At 36.7% G+C, this 17163-nt stretch overlaps 1 protein-coding gene across 8 annotated transcripts in view; it reads right to left on the bottom strand.

The window, feature by feature from the left end:
* TBL1XR1 (TBL1X receptor 1) overlaps positions 1 to 17163 on the bottom strand; it is a 167707-nt gene that overhangs the window by 51478 nt on the left and 99066 nt on the right. The gene's annotated exons all lie outside the window — the stretch shown is intronic.

The following is a 17163-nucleotide window of genomic DNA, read 5'->3' as shown; positions in this document are numbered from 1 at the left end:
CAGAGAATTACCAGATCATGCAGTGATTCTTAATAAAGCATTTTTAACAAATTTTTAAAGACTGTCAGATCTCAGATGGACACCTCCAGGGAATTTGGGAAAGAGAAAACAAATTCATTAAGAAACATTTAAAGTATTATGCATAATGCTTATTATGCCCAACTATCTTTTATAACACTGACATATATAAAGACTTAGGCAATTGGTATACCAAACCAATTATTCATTAGTAATTGAGATTTCTAACATCAATCATTCATTTCAACTGTGATCTACACCAGGGGTCTAAAAACTATGGCTTGTGTGTCAAATCCAACCCATCACCTATTTTTGTACAACCCACAACATCTTGTGGTTTTTACAAAACAGTGAATGGTTTTTACAGAACATTCTTTTTAACAGAACATTTGCCATTGATTTGAGGATAGGGAACACTAATTTTGAATCGCAATTAAGCAATATTAAGTCTAGGCAAAGCTCTTCAGACAGAGAACAGTAAACTAGCATCCATTATGTGGTGAGTCAACCCTGATTTAAGTTAAACTGACATTAAAACTACAGGCCCATTTCTTTTTATACCCTAAAAGGCCTCTGATGAACTGCCTGATAGTCCACCGATGTGGACTTCAACTTGCCACCCACATAAAAGAGAAGTGGTTATGCAGATGTCTTCTAACATCCCTTGAAAATATAAAACTACACAACTCCATCTAGATGGACTCGATTAACATGTGTTGAATGATTAAATTAGAGCCAACGTATATTGACAGAGAAATGAAGAGGACAAGAAATTAAAACACAACACTAATGGAACAGAAGACAGGCCATTTTTTTTAATTTTATTTTTAAGTAATCTCTACACCCAACGTGGGGCTCGAACTCACAACTTTAAAAGGACAATAATATGAATGAATGGAAACTACTTAAAACTGAGATATTACAAGCAAATAAAGAGAAGGTACTAGGTATAATGAATGAATTCAGAATTATAAATAAATACTACTTATAACTATTTATGAGATAGTTTATCGTACAAGGACTAGCTCTTCTTTGGTTCTTAAAAGATAGGGAGTGGACTAAGTAGACAAAACTAAGACTACTGAGTCCCAAGTGAATCAAAACAAGTGTCCACGGACTGGCTATATTTGGTAAATTATCTGGAAGAGCAAAAGTAAAAAATGTGCAGAAGATTGTTCTCTTAGCAAAAATATATGATTAATATACATCAAATGTCCAAGTATGGGCGGGGGAGGGAGTGCAAGATGAGATCAACATTCATCCCAATAGGCAATAAATGCATGTTCAAATCAAGTGAAGACAACTTAAACCAAGTTTAATACTCAGATAGCAGATTGGTACACACCTGTACCAACACACACACCCCCTCACAAGCCAGCTACCAGTAAACCTGGGAAGACAAAAGGCAAAAGAAAATGGAGTAGAAATTGTTGACAGATAGGAATTGAGATAGGCTTTGAAGTTCCATTGAAAACTGGGGGAAATCCACCAAGAAAGTGTCTGAGGTCAATGTCACGGGGTGAAAGAAAACAGATGGCAGTACTGTCCTGTAAGATTCCCCCCCAAAAAACCAACAAACAAAAAAGCCCACATAGGAACAAATCAAGTGCATCACTCTATAACCCCACCGAAGCCCTGCAGTGCCCATCCTTTGTAAGTACTCGACCCAGTCAGGGTACAGACCAACTGCAAAGACAGACTTTTAGTACCATCTTATTAAACAATATTTCTTTCCATTTCACTGTAAATGTACCTCAATGCTTATGCTGTTCCAAGTGCTCAAAACTAAAAATCAGATTTGCTATCTTTATCCTGCCCGTAAGAAAGTTTGACTAGCTTTTTATTTAGTATACAAAGTTTCAAAGTGAGGTATATAGACCTCCGGGGTTCCCAAGATTTTTTTAAGGGGTCCACAGGTCAAAATGACTTTTATAGTACTAAGACATTACTTGCTTTTTTCAAAGAACTGACTTACACACTGATGTTACAAAGCAGTAGTGGGTAAAACTGCTCACACCCTAATGCAAATCAAGGTGGTTACATCTCACTACCTTAGCAGTCATTTTATTCTTCACTATCATGCTCTCAAAAAAAAAAAAAAAACCCACAAAAATCCTTCACTGAAGAATTTCTTGAAAGCAGCAAAAATGCTTAATATTTTATTAAAATCTTAACCCTCAAATACACATCTGCTTAATATCCTATATAACAAAACATTAAGTACACATGAAGCACTTCTGTTGCATACTAAAACGATGCTTATCTCCAAGAAAAGCACTGTGCAATTATTTGAATTGCAAGCTGAACTAGCTACTCTTTTCATGGAACACCATTTTTACTTCAAAGAACAACTGACAAAGTATGGCTTTTCAGACTGAGAATTTGGCAGACATTTTCTTGCAAATAAACAAAGTGAAACTGTCACTTTAAAGAAAACAACTAGCAATATTTGTTGGCAAGAATAAAACTCAAGCTTTTAGGAGGAAATTAGGATTTGGAAAATTTATCAGCCACCATGAGCTTAAGAGCTCCCCAATACTCAAAAACTTGTCTGATGAGATCTGTGGTGATGTTAATAACTCTGGCTGTTTATACTGCATAATGAACATATGGGAAGTTTACACAACTCAGTGAACAAATATTTTCCCAAACACCAATACAAAATTATGCATAAGGAAATGAACTATTCTAAGTTCAAGAGAGACCAGTGGATTTTAATGTAATAATACAAAAAGTTCGTGGATACAATTTCAGATCTTACATTGCAACTAACTGTTAAACTACCCACTTGAGATTTGGTAGTATCAAAGAAACTATTCAAATTCATTTGAAAAATAAAATTTTATTTTGATTTGAAAAATTACCAATTATACATCTTTGTAAGGCCAGATTTTTTTCTTTTCTAGATTTTGACTATAACAACATATCCCAACACATGAATGAAGAAGCAAATGTGCGAACCCAGCTATATTCTAGTAAGCCAGGGATTAACAGAAATTTGCAAAAATGTAAATCAATGTCATTCTTCTCATGAAATTTTGTTTGGAAATTCTTGGAAAATACTTATTTTTCATACAATATGTTGTTTGTGTCAACATGTTATAGATAGGTTTGTTTGTTAAAATGCATTGGTAACATAAAATTTCATAGTTTTAATTTCTGGTACAGCAAATATTGACAGCTGTAACACACATAAAAGTTCTTTGAAGTAATTAATGTAACTAAGAACATAAACGAAGAATATATATCTGCTAGTATAAAAATCGATTCCTTTTTGGCAATCTTTTTGGGAAAAAGACCTCTTAAGCCATGAATATTGTTCAGATTGTAACATGATATAAACCTTGTTTGATTTATGTTATGTTCATGTTGGAATACACCTAGCAAATTTACATATATTAAACAAAAATGGTACTTAAGAAGCCATAAACACCCTCATGAGAAAGTTCTACTTTTGATAAAACATATGGAATCTACTAAATAAAATATGGAGGAGTAAAAATGACACATTTTCTGAGACTATACCTCTGTAATGAAGCTGGTCTCTGTTTTGTAGCCTTTATTTCCCAAAAGGAATACATTCAAGACTAGGTAATGGCAGCCTCCTCTGTACCATATATATGGAAACAAATCATGTAAAACTTTGGCACTACAGAATCGTTCCAATCTATTAGCAATACGAGAAATTAAAGAGAGGTGGCTAGCTGAGCAAGAAATTTGAAATTCTTTATGGTCAGATTTCCAGGTTATACCTGGTACAATTCCCACACCTGTTCCTCTGCATTCTGAGGACACACACACACAAAAAACAGGAAATGTAGGGAATAGAGGAAATCTAGGGAGTGGAAACACATCTGTGTTTAATCATGGCAAATAAGTAGTCCACACGCTGTTACTCCCAACTATATCAACAACTGCTATGAATACATTATAAGAAATTCAAAGCATAAGGTAATAGGGCTTCCGTTCTTTTTGAAGTCCTTGTAACACATGTCATTGTCACCCTTTTGCCAGGTATAGAAACCTAGGCCTAGGCAGAAGGGCTGCATGAAAACAGCTCTCCTTAAAATCTCCCATCATCCCCTTCCCCTGGACTCGTCCCCCTACTCAGCACACCCATATTTACCACTATTCTACCAATGAAACTCTCTGCCTTGACAACTTCTTTCGCCTTCCTCGAACCCCACCTCTGTCCCCTGCACTCTAACACCAACCGAGCCCACTGCTCTCCTCAAACAGTGCTTGTACTTCAGGTTTTCTACACGAATTCCTCAACTCTCACCACCAACAAACACATTTCATCACTTCAGCCAGGTAGATGACAAGCTTAACAATCTGACATAACAAAATGTTAATGAGTAATAATTGCTTAGTGTTCTGTTTTCCAAGGGTATAGCAAAGGCATAAATACATCTCCTTTTTGAGTAAAATATCAAATGCGCTCGAAAAGAAAAAAATTTTACTCATCAATTTCAAGGTGTTTGATGTCTAATGTAAACTACAGGATTAAAATAAAAACAAACAGTTTTACTTTGTGACAAAGTGGCCATTTATATGATCTAAAATGGGCTGTTTAAGTACCCCCCCCCTTATCTTAGGGGGATGCATTCTAAGACCCCTAGCAGATGCCTGAAACAGATAAGAACCTATAGATATTATGTTTTCCCCTATACATACATATTTATGAGAGCCTAATTTATAAATTAGGCACAAAAAGGAATGCTTACTAACAATATGCTATACTTAGAGTTATGTAAATGTGGTCTCTCTCTCTCTTCAAGTATCTCATTGCAGTGTAATCACCCTTCTTCTAGCCATGAAGTGAGATGATTAGATGCCTACGTGATGAGATGAAGTTAAGTGAATGACATAGGCATTGTGACATAGTGTGAGGCTACTAAAGACCTGACAACACTCAGGAGGATCACGCAGCTTCTGGACCGCATTTGACCGCAGGTAACCGAAACCATGGGAAGAGAAACTACAGAAGTACAGAAATAAGGAGGGGACTACTGTATTATTTTTTGACTAGCACATGGCCAAACACAATTTAAAATCTCATGAAGAAATTACTAACACGGAACACATTCACAGATACTAAATGTCATTTACTTTGTGAACAGTGTGAAAAAAGTGATATAAAGTGGGAGTTTGAAAATCAAAAAGCAATGTTTGAGGAGGTGGATGTTTCCATGTCCTTCAATTTATCATTCCTAATAAATACAATCTTGTAGGAGAATGGCCAACAATGATTTGAATAATTACACGTGTTTCATGAAATGCAAGTCTATTTGAATACAGATGTAAGTAGTTTTTCATTTATTTGCAACGTAAGTAATACGAATATACTTCAACTTTCAAATGCAGATGTGCACGACTCAGAAATCTTTAAAATTTGGTTTTAATACAAATAGACACATTATAGCAACTCCATAAATAATCTTATATGAAGATGAATATAATCACATGTCTACCCTGGCTGGCAAGAACAAAGAATAGAGCAATTTTTAAAAAATCAAAATAGGGGCGCCTGGGTGGCACAGCGGTTGGGCGTCTGCCTTCGGCTCGGGGCGTGATCCCGGTGTTATGGGATCGAGCCCCACGTCAGGCTCCTCTGCTATGAGCCTGCTTCTTCCTCTCCCACTCCCCCTGCTTGTGTTCCCTCTCTCGCTGCTGTCTTTATCTCTGTCAAATAAATAAATAAATAAAAATCTTTAAAAAAAAAAATAAAAAAAATAAAAAATCATAATAGACCAAGGCACAAATGAGTTTATAGCAAGGGATGGAGAGGTGAAGGAGAGTATATTATCTACAGGCTAATAAAAGCTAAATGAACACAAAACTGTATGTGTAGGGAGGGGTGCAAGAATATCTAAGCGAGAAGGTTCACCCAGTGATTCTTCAAAATGCTGCACATTAAATCACCTGGGGAGCTTTTAAAAATCCTGATGCCCCTGTCACATCCCACACTAATTACACCAGAATTTCTGGAGGTGGGAGCCAGATACAAGCACTTTTTTAAAAGATTCTCAGGTAAATACAATGCACAGCAAAGCTTGGGAACCTCTTGTTTACCCAACTGAAAGCATTCTAATAATCTGCAAAATATGATAATTTAAGAGAAAGAGGGGCACCTGGGTGGTTCAGTCATTGGGGCACCTGGGTGGCTTAGTCCTTAAGCATCTGCCTTCGGCTCAGGGCGTGATCCCGGTGTTCTGGGATTCAGCCCCACATCAGGCTCCTCCGCTGAAAGCCTGCTTCTTCCTCTCCCACTCCCCCTGCTTGTGTTCCCTCTCTTGCTGGCTGTCTCTCTCTCTCTCAAATAAATAAATAAAATCTTAAAAAAAAAAAAAGAGAGAGAAAGAGCTCTCCAGATCACAAAGTACTTCTCAAAATCCTTATGTCCGTAGTTTCCTAGAGCTGCCGTAATAAAGCACCACAAACTGGGATGCCTTAAAACAGAAAAGTACTGTCTCATTTTTGGAGGCTAAAGTCTGAAGTCAAGCTGTTAGCAAGGCCACGCTCCCACCAAAGCCTCTGCAGGGGTGGATTCTTCCTTGCCTCCTCCAGCTTCTGTTACCTTGAAGTGTTCCTTGGTTTGCGGCAACATCACACCAGTCTCTGCCTCCTTCTCCACGTGGCTGTCTTCCCTCTGTGTCTGTGTCTTCACGCGGCATTTTCCACTGTGTGTGTGTGTCCATGTCCAAGTTTTCTTCTTATAAGGACACCAGTCACACTGGAATAGGGCCTACCCTAATGACCTTATCTTAATTACATCTACAAAGACCTTATTTCCAAATAAGGTCACAATCACAGGTACCAAGGGTTAAAATTTCAACATATCTTTTGGGAAACATAATTCCACCTAGAAAACTTACTACTATATGATTTAATGTAGAATTCCCGCTCGGAGAGAACAAACTCAAGTATGCGACACCTTTTCAGAGCTTCAAAGGACATGAGATGTGAAGGTACTCTAAACAGAGGACCCATCTTCTTGTATCCCTTCGGCAGCTAGACTACTCCATTATTAAACAATAAAGATTAGAAATATAAACTACCCTCAAGCTAGTTTCTCCTTGCCCTGGCTGCCAAACTTCTATTTCAAGACACCATTTCAGCAAAGTCCAAAATTCTTTAGTTTGCCAATGAAGTCCCTTCCAATTTAGCAACCTACAGTTACAGCTTATATTCCTTCTCACACTCTTACAATCAAGCCTGACTGCAATGCGAAACTGTCATTGTGAAACTGTCACAGTATTAGCTTTCAATATTGCTATTTACAAGAAAAAAAATACATATATTTGGTCATTCAGATGACCAAATATGTGTATTTCTCATATATATTTGGTTTTAGTCCCAGGTTCCTGACTCAGAGTTCCCCAAATCCTCGGAACTTCACAAGTGTTGAGAGTGGCAAAGGTGTCTCTTGGTATGCTGAGGAGGTGACTTTGGGACCACACCTAAGGATGGGGGCTGGCTGCCAGGAGAACCAACCCTGTGATTAGAGGGTTGGAACCTTTCAGTTCCACACTTGCCAGTTCTGGGGAAGGAAGAGGGCCTGGAGCTTGAATCAGTCACCAATGATTTGATCATGTCTGTGTATTGAAGCCTCCTAAGAACACACAAGGACAGGGATCAGAGAGCTTCCACAGTGGTGAGCATGTGGAGACTGGGGGGAGAGGGGCATGCCTGGAGAGGACATGGCAGCACCATGTCCTTTCCCCACACGCTGCCCTGATGCATCTCTTCCATCAAAGTGATGGAAGTTACAACCTTTCCTGAGTTACAACCTTTCATAATAAACCAGTGATCTAGCATGTAAAATGTTTTGAGTTCTAAGAGGTGCTCTAGCAAATTAACTGAAACCAAAGAGGAGGCGTGGGAACCTCTGATTTACAGCTGGTTGGTCAGAAGCACAGGTGACAACCTGGGCTTGTAACTGGCATCCTGAGGGGTGGAGGGGCAAATCTTTCAGAACTGAACCCTTAACCTGTGGAATCGGATACTATCTCTGGCAGACAGCATGAAAACTGAAATGAATTTTCAGATACCAGTAGGGTATACCCTACTGGTCACTGAGGATTGTTTGTTGGTGGGGAGGGAAACACCACCCCTCATTAAAAACTGAGTCTCAGAACATCAACTAAAGAGCCTTCCATAACAAAGTAGCACAAACTAAGTGGCTTACAACAAAATTTATTGCCTCACAATTCTGGAAGTCAGAGGTGCAAAATCAAGGTGTTGGCAGAGCAATCAATGCTCCTGAAGGTAATCAGGAAGGATCTGCTCCAGGCCTTCCTCCTAGCTTCCTCGGCTTATGGATGCATTACTCTAGCCAACCTCACCATGGCTCCCTGGGACTCTTCACACTGTCTTCCCTCTGTGTCTGTGTCCAAATTTCATTTTTATAAGGACACTGGTCATATTGGATTAGAGTCTACCCTGATGACCTCACTTTAACTTAATTATCTCTGTAAAGACCCTATTTTCAAGTAAGTTTGTATTCTGAGGTACTGGGAGTTTGGACTTGAGCATATGAATTGTAGATGACACAATTCAACCCACAACAATCATTAAGTTCGGAAAGCCCAGGATTAGTAAACACTGATGCCATCATTTTACTCCTTCAAAAGTGCAGATGGCAGGTGTAGATAAAGGTTAACAAAAGCCTTTTCTCCCTGACCTTCAGTTATTTCCCCAGCATGCCTGTCAGATAGATAACAGAATTCAAAACAGTACTGGTTATGGTGACTAGGAAGGCATCAACATACAAGGGTCAATTTAACTGACTTTATGTGGGCGAATGTATTACTGTTCAGAATCACTGTTCTCTCGTTCTACAATTGAGTTACTCATGCCCACCCCCAACAACTTGGACGTTGGCCGTGTGACACGCTTTGGCCAATGGAAATTGAGAAGACATGATGCGTACCACAGCTAATCACAATTTCAAAGGTACTACAAAGGTCTGCCAGCTCTCTTGCTCTTTTTCTTGCCACAAGAATGAACATGTCCTATATACTGGGCATGCTCTAAGAGCCTAGATCCCCAAGTGAGAAAACATGGAACAAAGGCACAGCCAACCAACATTATCTACATTTAAGATATACAGAAAATAAATATTTTAAAAACTAGTGAAGTTACTTGTAGTCATAAAGAAAACTAATATACTTTAAATCAATATTTTGACTGCATATAATCCCTAGGGACAAAAAAGAATTGCAAAGAAACTTTAAATTGCTTTCAGTAGTCTTCAAAATTTTCAGAAAGGAAAAAAATATACAAATAAAGAAGCAGTGAAAATTGTTTTGTCTTCTCTTCATGACGTAGTGCTGTACAAGCTGGCTACATCCGGAGGACACAATGCGATATGCTAGGGAGGTAAGAAGTGAGAAGTTCAATGTGTCACACTGTCCTAGAGAACAATCTGTCTCGATGGCAAATACGTTTGATCGTTTTACCTTTATTATGAAACTTGTATTTGATGGAACTGAATACAAAAAACTAATATTATTTTAAAGTTTATAATACACTGATATATTTTCAGTAAAATTCACGCAATACAATCAAGCTTTAAAACCCTATAATTATACACATGAATTAAAATATAGCTAGGAACTTGTGATTTGTTTTTCTCTTACTAAAAATATACATTCCCCAGGCCTAAAAAGTCCTACAAGCAGATAGATAATGGCAACCTCAAGTAAAAAGCACTCTATAATTGAATTATAGTCTCTAAATAAACACCGTCCACTAAAAGGAGTCAGAACTTCCTACAGGAATAGCCAATTTCAGGACTTCAGCAGGAAGCCTGGAACATCTTGTCATGCAAGAAAGCAAGGAGACTACCAAAGACCACTCCTGTCATGTCAAAATGAGACAGAAATAAAGTGAATTAAGCCACCTCAAAAATAGATTATAAAAATTAAAAATAAAATCCACATCACTGATCACCTTGAGAGGTTACTAGAGTACCACCAACTCAGTATTCTGAAAATTGGTAACTAAAACATTCAGGCACATACTCTGCCTTTCTTGTGCAAATTCTATTTCAGAATATCACAACACTTGATTAGGAACAGTCCTTTACAGAATTCCAGCCAATCAATGCAAAAACAATGATATAATTAGAAAATAATCATTTCCATCCCTAAGAAAATAATGAATCTAAGCAACAATCACGAATGGTGCTAAGCCCACTAGGGAAAAATCTGATGTGGAACTGTGTAATGGGTGGATTAGGCTAACAACAACTGAACCAACTAATCCATATCACCATCATTGAAAGTGACACAACCAGTTGGTTTATGCCTCAGGCGGTGTCACGCAAATGCAAGGAAAAAGAAGACTTCATGATCAAAGAACTACAAGTGAATTTAATCAGGTTTCCAACTACCACTTAACAGAAATACAGGCCAACAGTGAAATATGTTAGCAGTACAAGGATGCAGAGTAAAATTCAGAATATAGGAAATTCGACAATACAAATGAATCGTTTTCTCATACCAAAAAGTGGAAGGGGCTTAAATTTAGCAAACCAAGAGCAGTATGTAGACCTTATTTGGATACTTACTAAAACTAACCATCTGAAAAGGTCATTCGGGAGACAAAAGAAAAAATTTAACTCCCTTCACCTCTTCCAGGTTCTCATGAGGCTTGTATCTTTTGTGCACCACTGTAATACATGAAGCCTAACCTTTTCTCTATATTATGGGAAGGGCAGGGGCAAATGCAACAGTGAGGGCAGTGAGTATAGACACAATATAAGGAATGTTACTTCATACTCAACATGTATCCTAGTAGTCTTCTAAACCTCACTTTGTTTAAAGATTAAGATCCTCATGTGAATATAAAATCCTGGGCTTGACTCTGTTCTGGAAAGTAGCTCCAGAGAAGAGGATTCTGAGTTCATCTTGACATAATCCAAGGGTTTTCATCGGAAATATATATACCATTTCCATTAAACTACAGATCGATTTAGTGTTTCTCAAGTACAGGTATTGAATAGCCTTCTTCCTTCAACATAACACAAATGTATACTAGATGTTCAAATAAGTAGTTTTAAAGAAACAAAATTCTAAGGCCGTCGGGCAATGAGAATGAGTGCTTTTCTTCTCGCCTCAAGACCTCACCTCTTTCTTGGAGAGGGAAAGCATTTAGAAAGAAAAGAGGAAACTGTCTACACCCATAGACAGCAACTTTAGAATCAGTCTGATTTACTCCAAAAATACTAATATTAAGAAATAAGTAGTAAAGCTTTCTTATTAGAACAGCAAAACCCCCTTGATTACCACATGGTAATCAGGTATTTAACCTCTGTTTTTATCTTAATTATGTAATAACTCCTCTTTTTTTTCCACATAATTTTCTTGCACAGTTCTCTAAAACAAATGAAAAGAAAAAGAAATATTCTTTCAAAAATGTATGAAGTTCTGTTTGGGCCATTGATCTTAAGAACATTTGACCTCAAAATACGTAACATTATAATAAGAGTTAGTGTTATAATAAGAATGTTATATATAAAATGTTATAGTGAAAATGAATACATATTAATTAGAAACATTTGAATCACTATGCTGTACAACTGAAACTAATGTAACATTGTGTGTCAACTATACAATTTTTTTAAAAAGCATTTGAACTGAGGTATATACATTTTTAAGACTAAAACTGTTCCCACAAGTAACACCTATTTTCATCTACTACAAGTTGTCTCAGCATTTTATAGGTGCTCTACTTACCTAAAAGCTCAAAATATAAATTATAATAAGTATAATACAAATCAGGAGGAAAGTAGTATTTCTGGGGGTCTGCTAATATAAAATTAATGCTGATATGACCTATAAGAATAAAAGGTTTTAGAGCTGAACGGAACGAGAGAATTTTTCCCTTCCTGTTGTAGGCTGCCCAGATTAATGAAAATCTCAAAGCAATGACATATAATCACTGTGTTCTTTAAAACAAAAAACTGATTTAAAAGACTAAAAGGAATGGCTATAGCACTAGGTATGAACATTATGGAAAACTGAACCCACTGAAATAGCGTTTTAGTGTTTTGCCTATGCAAAACAGAGAGGAATACAAAGCATCTGCTATCATTTCCAAAACTTCTATAGAGATTTGGATTAGAAAAGGAAGACCTCCACCCGTCCAGTCTGTGTCTGGTTACTTGATTAGATGTCACTGGATTATCTTATAAAAAATTTTAATCTATTCATGGCCAGCCGGTAGGAGAATGAAATTATTTCCCTTTCATCTTGTTCTATATTTAAAAAGCAGACTGTGCTGAAACTCAAGACTGCTAGAAACTAAAAGAATATTCTTTTTTTCCATTATGTAGTGGAAACGGGTTCACCTTTTTCTTCTCCCTGCTTATATTATTAGTGGTAACAGAAACTCTGAAGGCAATACTTAAAACAATAAGAGAAAAGTAGAGATAACAGCAACAAATGAAAGCATTCATTTCAAAATTAAGTGTTTTGTTGATAATAGATCACTACTCTAAAGAAAAAATAAACACTGGATCATACATTGTGTGGTACAGGTGAGATTTTTCAAACACTGGTGACTCAACAAATACTCTATGAATGACAACTTACACTCATTAAAAAAAAAAAAAGCAAGCTACATGACAGCAGATACTTGATCCTTGTTATTCACTACTATACTTGTGCCTGGAATATAGCCCGATTCACAAAAGGCACTCAAGTATTATTTGTTGCAAACAGTGAATAAAGCTCTTTCTTTCTACTAGTCAGTAGTGTTTTATTTTTTTTTAAAGATTTTATTTATTTATTTGACAGAGAGACAGCCAGCGAGAGAGGGAACACAAGCAAGGGGAGTGGGAGAGGAAGAAGCAGGCTCCCAGAGGAGAAGCCTGATGTGGGACTCGAACCCCAGAACGCTGGGATCATGCCCTGAGCTGAAGGCAGCCGCTTAAGGACTGCGCCACCCAGGCGCCCCTAGTCAGTAGTGTTTTAAAAGACGAGAAAGATAATCTTCAATGACAAAGATTCCATGTTCCTTCTCATCCATTTTCAATTTCATCTCCATTACTTGCACAATTTTGATGACTTGTATCTCCATTTCTTTTTGGACAAACCCTGAATATGAAAAAAGAAAAAGGCCCACCACACTCGTTTCTAGCCCACCACTGGTCCTTGGTTAGTATGGCATATCAAATTCAACTGTGGCAGCTTTTTCAAAGTAATATCATAAACTTCATGACAACCCTGAAAAGTCTTCAGTTTCAGCAAGTTAGAGATACAGCCGAGGCATGTATATTTTAGCAAGTTTCTCAGGGCATGCAAACTGTGACTTGTGTATCATGCCACAAAATTCCAAAACTTCCCTATCTTTGAGTCCTGTAACTATAACACACACATACACATACATACACACACAAACACCCTTTTTTTTTTTTACTGTAAATTCCTTAAATCTCTGATCTACTCACAGTTTCTAATTGAACAGGTTTTCATGGTTATCTCAAATTACTCATACTTCTCAGTATCCTTCAATCCGTCATCATACCTCCTGGGCCATATCTATTTTCCCTCCATTTTGATGCAAATCTACTGATTTGACATTTTAACAACAAATGCTATAATCCTGACATTCAGCTCAAATAGTCTTGCCAATTCCCACTCAAGCCATGTCATTTATGTAAATCCCAAACCATAATGGTATCTAACATCATTTTGCCCCTCTGAGCCATTTGGCAATCATTTTATTATGTCTTTAATTTCCTTATCAAATCTTCCATCATGGATTTTAACTTCCCTCAAAGAACCCATCTCACCAAAAGCCCCTCAATCTCAGGTGACTTCACTTCTTTGGTAAAAGTTATTAGTACTTACTTGACTTTTTGTTTACTTCAAAATCTTTATTTTTATTTATCCTATTATTTTGTGCTGACTTTCTGAAGAAGTAAAAAAAAGATACAAAGGACAAAAAAATTGTATCATAGAATCTGTTGGGTCTTCTATGCTATACTATCATATTATTAGCAAAATTACTAGCCTTTCTTTAGGGAATTTAATACAGAGACTAATAAAAACAATAGCTTTTCTCTGCTCCAATAATAAGCACCTTTAAATACAGACAAGAAAATAAATATTCCATTTACAAGAGCAAAAAAACTATTAAATATTTACTTAAATGTAATATTCTACTGAAAGACACAAAGATCTGAGCAAAGGAAAAAAATGGAGTGGTATTGTACTTGTGTTGCAACAAGTGACTATCCATGTGAAAGGACATAAAAGCGGGCACACGTGTTTTACAACAGACAAAAATAAATTCCAGATAGAATACTTGGATATTTTAAATAAATGTGTGTATGCATGTACCTATACACACATACTTCACATATACATCTCAACAAAACACTGAGGCTACACGTCCAATATAGAGAACAGAAAAAATCTTTTTAACCAAGAGTAGAAACTCAAAAACTATACAAGAAAAGACAGTTATATCTGAGTACATAAAGATTTACTAGTTTATCAAGGAAATACATACCAAAGTGAAAAGGAGTAAAATCACACTTACTAAAATTGGTAAATATTTAAAAGATTTAGAAAGGTTATTCCCCTATATATCAAGTGAAGATGTGAAAAAGTCTTTTGAAAAACAATCTGTCAACCTCTATTACAAGTAAAAATATTAGACTGAATCATAAGAATCTGACATTTTTTTTTGTGACTAAAATGGTCAGTCAACAAATACACACACCCTACAACCTAGAGAAATAAAACATAAGTTCCTAAGGATATTTTAGGAACACCGGGTTTTTTTAGTGGAAAGAAAGGAAAAACAAAGAAATAAGATAAATGTTCATTAAAAGAGTACCAAAATAAGATTGTAGTATATTCATGATATTCATGTATTATAGTCATTAAAAATAATAAACTGTTGGGGGAGGACAAAAGGAAAGAGTCTCCTCTTATGTACAAAATGTAAATAATCACATTTACACATTAAAGTATAATGTATAAAAGAAGAAAATACATTTTTATAAAATTATTTTTGTTATTGTTAAAGTTCTACTTTTTTTGACCTTTTGAACTTAAAACACTTTGTTATTAATCACCGCCAAATCCAATGGGTTTTCATAATCCCTGATCTCCACTCCTGGCCATTTTTCAGCATTTAAGAAGAAAATCAGAACAGTCTTTGAACTTCTAACAGCTGGCTTCCTGAATCTGCCCTCTCTCCTCTCTTGATTTTTCTTCCTGCCCTACCATATGTACAGCTGATCTTTTTTTAGCCTTCTGATCTTCTGTCTACTGTCCCAACTAAGGATCTCAAACACTCTAAAGAATTAGAAAACCACCATCTCTCCTATTATGTGCCACTCCACACACCCCGATCTTTCCCACTCAGGAAATCCAATTCCAGCTGACTGATGAACACATCTATTTATATGCCTTTGCTGAATCTCGTAATTCAGTATTATCTGAGGCAATTTATGTCCCATACTCCCAAATTTGTTTCTCCTCTTGCCCATAACTACCACTGTTTCTACCATTCACCACACTTGAAACTTCAGTATCATGTTGGATGTAACTTCCTATCTCAGCTTTTACCTGCAACGTTACAGAGTCTGTCTCCTATTCCCTGTACAGCTCCACTTTCATCATGCCTTTCTTTCTATAGTACCTGCCACCTGTATTACTACATTAGCCTCAGAGTCTCCTAGGTCTCTTCCTATCATCTTCTGACACCAAGGCATAAAACATAACTGATTATATCATATATATTTACTGCTACTCAATAACTGCCACATTTCACTCCAAACGGATTAGCCAGGCACTTAAGTTCCCAATTCTATGATTTCAAAGTATCTAGCCATACAATATCTCTTTGAATCTACTCCACCGGTCAGGTGCATATATTCAGGTGTATCATTCTAAAACCCCTGCTTTTTATTTGGCTCTTTGTTGCAACTATAAGTGCTGAAATTCTTCTATTCTTTAAATGTCATCTCCCTATGAAGTCTATTCAAACACCAAAGTCATAGTTGGGTTTTTTGTTGTTTTGTTTTTTTACTCTTCTGAAAACTGAGCAGTAGCAAAAGATGATCAGACTAGAAATCAGAATGTTGATGGCTTCTTTCAAACGCTACTGCTTTTGACATATGGACATTAAATCAAGTTCCTGAGCCCCAGTTTCTTGTTCTGCAAAACAGGAATAAAATTAACCTACACACCTGGCACGGTAGGTAGGAATGTATGGAAGACCAATTATAATTTAAGTGCTAATGCTGTCATTATATCACCTCTTACTATGCATACTTGTTTTTCCAACCACAAATTATAAATATTGAAAAGACAGTCTACACTTTACGTCTAGCACCCAACACACAGTAGCTATTCAAGTGTTCGTTGTTTTTTTTTTTTAAAGATTTTATTTATTTATTTGAGAGAGAGAGAGAGAGAGAGAGAGAGAGAGAGAGAGAGAGAGAGAGCCAGCAAGAGAGGGAACACAGCCAGGCGGAGTGGGGGAGGAAGAAGCAGGCTCCCAACGGAGGAGCCTGATGCTGGGCTCGATTCCAGAATGCCAGGATCACGCCCTGAGCCGAAGGCAGAGGCTTATTGACTGAGCCACCCAGGCACCCCTCGAATGTATTTAAAAAAACAAAACAAAAACAAAAAAACCCTTCATGTCATAAAATACAGCACACTCCCATTCCAGCATGAGAAATACAATCCACACACAATTTATATATACTTATGCACTGATAAAAAAAAAAATCCACAACCCTTCTTCCCACAGGCAGGTTTTCAAGAAAACTATTGTCACATGACATTTCTGGACCTCTGACTTAGTTCACCTGAAATCCAATTAGTTATCTGAGCAGGTGGGTAGGGACCCTTTAAAATGGCTGATAAATAACTAAATAGTCCAAGAACTCCAAAAACTTTACAATATATAATATGTAAGTGATACAAAATATCTGTGTGAAGTGACTGTGATGGTGGAATGCTGTCCAATCCAACAAATTCAGTCGGCATTCATAGTTGAGCATTAGTGTTATAGTCTACCTTAAAATTGTAAATGTTGACAGCATGGTTATTCCGGTGACATAAGAGAACAGATTAAAAAAATGAATATACAAGAGAAACATGTTAATTTTCA

Source organism: Ailuropoda melanoleuca, chromosome 1, assembly GCF_002007445.2.
Source record: "Ailuropoda melanoleuca isolate Jingjing chromosome 1, ASM200744v2, whole genome shotgun sequence".
Taxonomy (NCBI): domain Eukaryota; kingdom Metazoa; phylum Chordata; class Mammalia; order Carnivora; family Ursidae; genus Ailuropoda; species Ailuropoda melanoleuca.
The sequence above is the reverse complement of the archived record's forward strand: the minus strand, read 5'-3'. Positions and strand labels throughout refer to the sequence as shown.